Here is a 10,000-nt window from a genome sequence, read left to right on the forward strand (position 1 = left end):
TTAAATTAATTACAGGTGTATGACCTGAATCTATCCATAACAACATCACCTCGTTAAATTAATTACAGGTGTATGACCTGAATCTATCATTTACAACACCACCTCGTTAAATTAATTACAGGTGCATGACCTGAATCTATCCATAACTACATCACCTTGTGAAATTAATTACAGGTGTATGACCTGAATCTATCCATAACAACACCACCTCATTAAATTAATTACAGGTGTATGACCTGAATCTATCATTTACAACACCACCTCGTTAAATTAATTACAGGTGTATGACCTTAATCTATCCATAAAAACATCACATCGTTCAATTACTTACAGGTGTATCAGCTGAGTTTATAGTAACATCACATTTAATTAATTGTTGTATTAATTAACAGGTTTATGAGCTGAGCTTTTTCCGGGATATAAACTTAGGGGAGATGAGTAGATTCAATCCTGCAAAGGTTGGTAATCTCACCATTGTCAGGGAATGCTTTTAAAATGATCAGTGAAATTAATAATAATGAAATTTAAACACAAGGAATTTCAAACTATTATGATTTAAATATTCTTCCTCCAGTACATGACTTGTCTGGCAATCTTTTCTATTCAGATTCATTTATCCAAAGACATGAAAAAAGCCATAAAAATTGTGAACTCAGGCAAACCACAAAAGTAAGTCAAAAGTAATTGTAGAGGGGTTTGTGTGAGTGGGGATACTAATATTTTTTTCTGCTAAAGGTCATGCTTTGAAAGATGTATACAATACATAAATACCCTCTCTTAATTTGTGATAAATTCAATTGTGCTTAATTTCATGATGTTGATTGTCTCCATGTGAAAATAAAATTCTCATGAGAAATTCTTTAGCGAAAAATTTTACTTCACTGATAAATCCCACAAAACAGATTACATATACAAAGTAAGAAGATGCCCAGCAGGATTGGCCTAAGATTTTCACAATGTTAGTTGTCAATCGTTAACATCGTCAATCAATTGTTAATCTTGGTCATTATTTGTCATGGCAGCCTTCTATTCACAGAAAAAAATTAAAGAGAACAACCTCCTCGGCCAGAATGGAGCGAACAGACTCACGATCCATGCTGAACAGTGGTGGATCCAAACCTCCTTCTCCACCCCCGCCAGGTGGGCCCCCAGTGGGGATCCCACCTCCACCCCCACCAGCCCATGCGGGCCTCCACCAGCTCCACAAGCACCACCACCAGCACCACCCGCCCCACCACCTCCTTCAGCTTCCTCTGGCGGTTCAAACGGGAGGGCAGCCCTGCTTGGTGATATTAGGACAGGGATGAAACTGAAGAAAGCGGTAACCAACGACAGGAGTGCTCCTAAGGTGTGAGGTCAAGAACGTCTGATAAAGGTCAACAACTCAAGGCCAATCAGATGTTGTTTGTCATCCAGTCTTCCCTAGTTACCTCTGTTTATTTGGAGTATTTTATTAAGTCTGTTCTCTGACATTGATATTGAGAGAAACAATGATGAGCATGTGTATTGTCTCATTTCATAATTATGACATTGTAAATTTCAGGGTCATTACATGTAGCTATGAATTTCGAAACAAGAAATGCCTGTAAGTTAAAAACACTGAAGTTGGGGGTCACAATGTTCATCTTTATTCACACTGAGATTATATCACGGCAGATTTCTTTTAGACTCGGACAAACAATACAGTGGATTTACTTTTAAGCAATTTTCAACTTTTAGTGACTTTGTTGCACATGTTGAAGCAAGAATGCTAATTCATGGTTGTGTTGATTATGAAAATGTCATATATAGAAGAAATGCTTTATCATTATAACGCTGAATAGTGCATCAAATTTTAAATTTACAAATTAAGTTAAGAATACATACAGTGTTATGAATATCTAATATACGTGTTTTATATGGTCATACAACATTGTGATTTTAATTGTTCTTATTTAGCTCACCTAAGTGTTTTCTGATTGAAATCATCCATCTGTCTGTAAACTTTTATGAATCACATTGCCAATTTCTACCAAACTTAATATAAAGCCTTTTTGTGTTGAAGGAATGCCTCTTTTCAAGGAAGATAATTTTTTTAAAAAAATGATGAAAATGGAATGAAATGTTTAAATATCCTCATTCTCAAGAACCACTAAACCAGAAAAGTAAAAACTTGCATTGAAATTTCTTTTTAGAGTGAAAATTCAATTCTATTCAAACCATGATCCTTGAAGCCAGGCCTCTAAAATTGTTCATAGGAATATATAGGACAAGTCTTTTTTAATATATTCTCCAGAACCATCAGAGTTTGTACATGTAAGCATCCCTCTGTAGTGTAGATTAAGGTTTGTTCACTCCATGCCCTCAGGGTCTTGGTGGGCCCACCAAAGGGGTATACAATTTTACACAAGAGTAGAAAACAAAATCCTCAAAAATCACCTCAAGAACTATAAGATTCTTTTGAAAACCACTAGATTACAATATGTCAAATTGATGTGCAAGAATTCTCAGTCATGTAAAATTTATGAAAGTTTGCTTACACCCTGCCACCTGTGGCCTGGAGGGAGTTGTTAACAACATTGAATGTTTTACCTGATATACAGTGAAACACAGTTATAGTGAACCACCAAGGCCAGTGAAAATGGTTCATAATAACCAAACTTCGTTATACCCAACAACATTGAATTTTTTACCTGATACATGGGAAAATGTAACTGCATGCCCAGGTGAGTGATGTGACCCACATGTCTCTTTTTTCTGCTCAATGTTACCCAGTGCAATATTTTTATGTTGTTGTTATATGTCATTTTGAGGATATTTCCTAGTTGTGATTTACACGTTTGTGAACAGTTTGAGGATATTATTAAGTTTTCTGTTCATTAGGTTGTAATTAGTTTTGACTTGTATTAAAGATAACTGATGTTAGCATCATCATCTGTGATGTGATCATCATCATCATCATTCGGTGACATCATCATTTTTGTTATGCAATTCATTTTCTGACTACCAATGTGTATTTGCTTGAAAGAATTTAAAATTCACTTCACGGGTTATTCTAAGTCACTTACATTTCGTAAGGTTTAATTTTCATTTTTGTTCCTATGTCACACTGTTTCAGTCGATAATTGGATGTAGTAGTAATAAGCACACATACACGTAATATTTATGCTCACACTTACAGATTTATCAGAAATTCTTCTCTGTCTATAAATATTCATTTTGCACGATTTTCATGGGTGGGTTTCAATATAAAAATAAAAATAGTTGACACTTGAACCATTAACAATATGGCTATCCACTTGTTCCAGGAAAGTTCATGTTTTATTACAGCAATAAAATATACATTGAAGATTTGGGTTGATTTCATTATGTCAGTCGAGGATGTCTCTTAGGTAGCGCGGATTTAAGTTTGTCTAAATTGTGGTCCCGTGGGGTAGGTTGGGGCCACAATAGAAGATCAAAGATTTACTTTGGAATACATACTAGGATAAATCTTTCAAATCTTCTTCCTAACAGCAGCTCATTATTCATATCAACATGCAAGCTTCCTCAGGTCATTCAGATTCACGGTTGTTTAAATTGTTACCCTCATGGGTAAGGTGGGAACACAACAGAGCTTTAAAGTTTTACATGGGATTATATAGGAAATATCTTTTCACAATCTTCTCAAAAACACCTGGGCCATACTTATATTGATATTCAAGCATCACCGGGGGTATAGATCCAAGTTTCTTCTTTCATAACATACAAGGAGTAGAGTGAAGCCACAATATGGGATTAAAGATTACATAGAAATATATACAGAAACATTTGAAAATTTTCACTCCAACAACAGCAGAGCCATGCTTTGTCTGTAAGCATGCACAGGTAGTGCAGATTCAAGTGTGTTGAAATCATGACCCAGATAGACAACACACAGACAAGACAGAGATAGACAATATACAGACTAGACACGAGTCACAGATAGACAACACGCAGACAAGACACGAGTCACAGATAGACAACACACAGACAAGACATGAGTCACAGATAGACAACTCACAGGCAAGACACAAGTCACAGATAGACAACACAGACAAGACACGAGTCACAGATAGACAACATACAGATTAGACACGAGTCACAGATAGACAAGACACAAGTCACAGACAAGACACGAGTCACAGATAGACAACAGACAGACTAGACACGAGTCACAGATAGACAACACACAGACAAGACACGAGTCACAGATAGACAACTTACAGACAAGACACGAGTCACAGATAGACAACACACAGACAAGACACGAGTCACAGATAGACAACATACAGATTAGACACGAGTCACAGATAGACAAGACACAAGTCACAGACAACACACAGACAAGACACGAGTCACAGATAGACAACAGACAGACTAGACACGAGTCACAGATAGACAACACACAGACAAGACACGAGTCACAGATAGACAACTTACAGACAAGACACGAGTCACAGATAGACAACACACAGACAAGACACGAGTCACAGATAGACAACATACAGATTAGACACGAGTCACAGATAGACAAGACACACAAGTCACAGATAGACAACACACAGACAAGACACGAGTCACAGATAGACAACACACAGACAAGACACGAGTCACAGATAGACAACACACAGACAAGACACGAGTCACAGATAGACAACACACAGACAAGACACGAGTCACAGATAGACAACATACAGACTAGACACGAGTCACAGATAGACAACACACAGACAAGACACAGATAGACAAGACACGAGTCACAGATAGACAACACACAGACAAGACATGAGTCACAGATAGACAAGACACGGGTACCTGGAAAGTGCAAAACGAAACGAAACCCACCGAAACGAAACAGATTGTATGACCGAACTCTTTTAATTATAATAATTAAAAATGGTATTTCAGACCCCTGTGAAAGTTACCATGTATAATAAAATTCGCCCCTCCTTTGATGTAGGCTTTCGGCTTGACTGATACAAAGTTGAGAAGGGGGAGGGTGAGTAAGCACAAAGTACATATCCGAAGTTGATTAGATACCATGTGCAATTAGTTTCGGATCCAGTCTCAGAGGTCTGGGGAAACACACTAAACAAGGGGTGGGGTCGCCGGCGTTCGGTCCGCCTTTGGGCATAAATACATTATTTGAAGAAGCCAATCGTAACAACTCGGCCATTTCCGTAACCGACAAATAACCTCGTAAGCAAACAGAAGAAATTCTTCTTAAATTGTTTGCCGGAAGTTATTCCGCAAATAGTTCTTTAATAATGGAGGAGAGACTCGAATTTGCTCGCAGCAAACTGGGAATTGAGTTTTCTTTGAAAGATAAACAATTGGAAACACTTAGATATTTGTGGGAGAAGTGTATTGCATTGTATTGCCAACCGGGTATGGGAAAAGTGCAATTTATCAACTTCTTCCATGGCTTTTACAAGGAGAAAGGGAAAGGGTAGAAATTAATTGTACTCGTCATATTGCACCTTGAAGTCAATTATTGTGGACCAGATGGCTTTTCTCACTTCTAAGGGGGTGAAGGTTTTATGCCTTAACTTTAAAGGCACTGGATGTCCAGGGATTTATCTAGGTTGTTTTTACTCCCAGTATAAGGTACCTTTCCCTTTTGGCAACAAATGGATATTTCCCCTTCATTTGTAGAAACTTGCCAAAATTGTATGAGAATTTTCAACAAAAATCATTTTGTATATATTCCAAGTCATTTTCAATAATTGTCAGACTTACAATATAGATAAAATGAGTAATCAATCAATTTATATGGCTGTAATGATCTGTGGATATTATATTCCATGGATGTCCCCCACCACCATCCCCTGGAAGCTCAATGACTGCATTCTTAAAAATTCCCCTTAAATTTGAAATGGGTAGTAACATCTAAATGCTGGGTAAAACCCTGATGTCGTTTTGCGGATGACGACGAATCTGTGTCGAAGGTAGAGAAAATGCTCAAATTCATATTTTTTTTCCATTGAAATTCTCTGACTGCATCTGTGTATGCGAGGAGTTAGAACGGGCCACCATATCCTACAATTGATTTCAAAGTTCATAATATCTTTCTAATGCACTCTATATATAGATTATCCTCTTTCTACATGTTTTATAGAGAGATTTTCCCCTTCTATCTAATAACCAGAAAATACTTTTAGAGAGCTGCAGTTTATGTCGGGTATTATCTGAATTATCAGGTAGTAGTACACAATGCCACACAATACAAACATCACCAGGATCATTTATTTGCATTCTTTTATATATAATGAGATTGCATTTAAATTCTGGTCATGGTGGACCAATTGCTTCAACTATGTAGAATACTTTTTTTCAGAGTCCAAAAGGGAAAAAAAACTAAAACAAAGACAAGAGTATTTTAATAACAATAGATGACAAGGCATACTCAAGCACACATTACAATATGTGACATAGTTGACAATTCCATTGATAGTACATGTAACATCCACAACAATGTACAATAAAGTAAAACGAAAGAAGCAAAGAGATATCTTACATGGTAACAGCCTCAAAAGGCACATACACTTTATTGAATTTGATTCATTAACATTGATGCACTTGAATAACACAAACTTTTTTTGGAAATAAATGAAAATGGACACTGAACATATACATGCCCATGTATACATTTCACCATATGAAATCTTATTTTTGTCATTCAAAGTGTAAATGTTAGGCTAGCATAATTTTTCTGTCAACTCATTTGTTATACAGAACAATGTTGTGGAGAAAAAATACATCACAATGCAGATTATTTTGTTCATTGTTTATTATATATATATATATATATATATATATATATATATATATATATATATATCCAAATGTGAAAAATTGGCCCGTAATCAATAAGTAAACAAAAGGCCCATGGGCCACATATCACTCATCTGAGTCATGTCACCTTGGCCCATATTTAAAGATTTTTCCTATATATAAATGTATTTGCATGTAAAATTGTATCCATTATTATGGCCCCAAACCTACCCCTCACGCTCCCTGTGGGTGGGCCATAATTTTAACCCTTCATTTGAACAAACTTGAAAGCCCTTCATTAAAGGATGCTTTTTGACAAATTTGGATGAGATTGGCCCTTTGGTCCTGGAGAAGTCTAAAATGTAAAAAGTTTACAGACAGATGGACAACGGGTGTTCAAACAAAAGTACATGATATGCAGACTACATTTCCTCTTTAAAAAACTCACTTAAACTTTCACCTAAGGTGAGATAAAAATTAAATAAAATCTGACACCACGTAAAACGTAAGTGCTTTCATTTAAAATCTTCAGATGTTTTACACTTTGAAAACAAATTATCAATAATTTGTTTTTATAATGTAAAATGTCAGAAGTTTCAAGTACATGTACTTCCCCCAAATGGTTGTTGGTATTTGATATTGTTTTTTGTTTGTCTGTTTTTTTATTGTTTGACAAATAATTCATTGTTATATCTTTAATCCAATTTTTATATGTATGTATGGGTACCTTGTTATCTGCATGATAACGTATTGCTAGTGTCGAATATATTCTCTGAATACCAGAGGCTAGTGGATCTCTGCTATGGAGTATCATGCCATAAATAGTTGCCAGTGTTGCAATCTTTCTCTCTGATGAATCCATTGTTCCTTAGGAAGTGGGCAGAATTTCAAAAAAAAAGAGGGCAGCTTGCTTGCATTTCTATAAACATGCCGAGAAAATGTTGCATCCCTGCAAAATGTCTGCACCTTTCTTGAGAAGGACACTCTTCCTTCCACGGATTAATTTGTTCAATTCTTTGTTGATTCCTTGGCTCCATTCACTGAAAATATTCAAATGATGATGATCAAAATTTATGATTTTCAAAATATTATAAAATGTGACAAATTGTAAATTAATAAAAAAAAATGTCACATCTTGATGAACAGTTTCAATCTGTTGTATATGACATTTGATATATTTTTGAAGAGAATCTTAACGTAATTTAAGTCAAATGTAAACAATAAGTAACTCAATATCAATTAAAATATTGTTATAGCATATATATATCTCTATTGAAAATGTTAAATTCATGGGTTTCCAGGATTCGAACCTGGATGTTCTCAACTGTATAGTGGAAAACATGCCTTGATACATGTACCCATTGTAATGTAATACATATGTATGTAAAGTAACAACATGCTATAAAGATTTTGTCATACAAACTACTGCAGCAATGGATCTCCTTCACAGATTTGAATGTATCGGTACTTAGCCATCTGTACACCTGTGCTATAGCAGCTATACCAATTATCTTTATTGGGAATAATCTTGAGAGATTTTTTGGGAATATTAACAGCTGAAAAATAAAACAACACATGCAAACTAAACTCTACACATAGACAAAAACTGGCTAATGTTGACAGAGGAATTATCTCGATGAATTTAAAAAACAATTCAGTGAATTACATTTTTCTAATACATATGCATCTGTGTATACCAGTGATCAAGGAGCATTTAACTCCATAAGCATTAAACTTTAAAATAACAAGGGAAATCATATCAATAAATACTTAAAAATGGAATTTAAGTATCTCGAGTATCCCATGATAATCAATCAGAACTAATAAACATAAATGCACAAAATATTTTCCAGGCATTATCAACAATTTACTGAAGATATTAATTGTATACCAAAATTAATGCTATCTGAGTTTACAAGTTTATAAGATATATCATATTTTTAATATGTACAATACTCTACCACCCTTTTATCAAACTAAGTTAAGTAAATCATATACAATAATTATTGTACACGTGTGGATAACATTAAGATATTCCCACATGACACGAAGCATGAAATCAAACAAGTTTTTAAAAAAATAATAAAAACTGTCAAACACTGGATTTTTTTACTTTTTCAAGCAGACTAGCTGTCATCTGGAATATCAGATAATTTCTCTGACACAGTCTATAAATCCTTTGGGGTATATGAATAGTCTGTTGATACAAAATTCAGTTTACAACATACATTGTTGGAACTCGAGTTGGACTCTTCTGCATCTTTTGACGAAACCTTCAGCTTCTCCACAGACCTATTACATATTTTAACTTACATTAGTATATATATATTGACTAACATAGTACTATCATTCAAGTACTCAGCATTTTTAATTACTTTCTCATTGTGCAGCATACACCATGCATTCTCAAAGCCTGGCAATTTTCCATGCATTAAACCCATGTGTGTGGTAAAGGACACCCCCCTCCTCCTCTTGGAAAGAAAATATTACTGAAGTTTGTAAACATATGCAGTATTTTTTTTTAAAAACCATAGTAAATTGTGCTTGTCAATTGTTTTGAACAATTTCAACTCATCTCCTACAGCTAAACTGAAATTTCATTACTTGTCAATTGTTTTGAACAACCCCAAGTCATCTCAACCGGCTGCAATCATTCATATATATATAATCTTAGTTGGCTGAGTGCCCCCTCCACTTTTCGAGATGGATGGAGCTTCGCCATTGACATATATCGACAGCATTGCTACGTGTATATTTCACAAATTAATGATTATATTACACAAATTAATGATTATATTACACAAATTAATGATTATATCCTTCTGATATTGGTACCCATACTTCACCAGCTGATCAAAAACGAGATTCTTCTTCTTGTTCTGACCCGACCTTAACTTCGATGGTGGCGATTTTGCAGATCGTTTACCCCAGTCTACAGGGGTTGTTGATCTTGTAAAGGTTCCGGTCACATTACATGTATTACAAGCCTTCGTTACATTTTCTTGAATCGTTTGTATTTGAGAGAGGGTTTTGATACAATTATCGCATATATGCTGACTTTTAACAGGAGTTAAATCTACATCAGGATTTAGTAAAGATCTGACGATTGACTCTGTTTGAAATAAAGCGCATTTTTGGCTTGTAAAACTATAAAATTTACTTTTCGCTGCTCCACTGCAGAAACACATACAATAAGTTGACGTCGCCATCTTTTCTATCATGTGAC

The sequence above is a fragment of the Ostrea edulis genome, chromosome 7, assembly GCF_947568905.1.
Source record: "Ostrea edulis chromosome 7, xbOstEdul1.1, whole genome shotgun sequence".
Taxonomy (NCBI): Eukaryota; Metazoa; Mollusca; class Bivalvia; order Ostreida; family Ostreidae; genus Ostrea; species Ostrea edulis.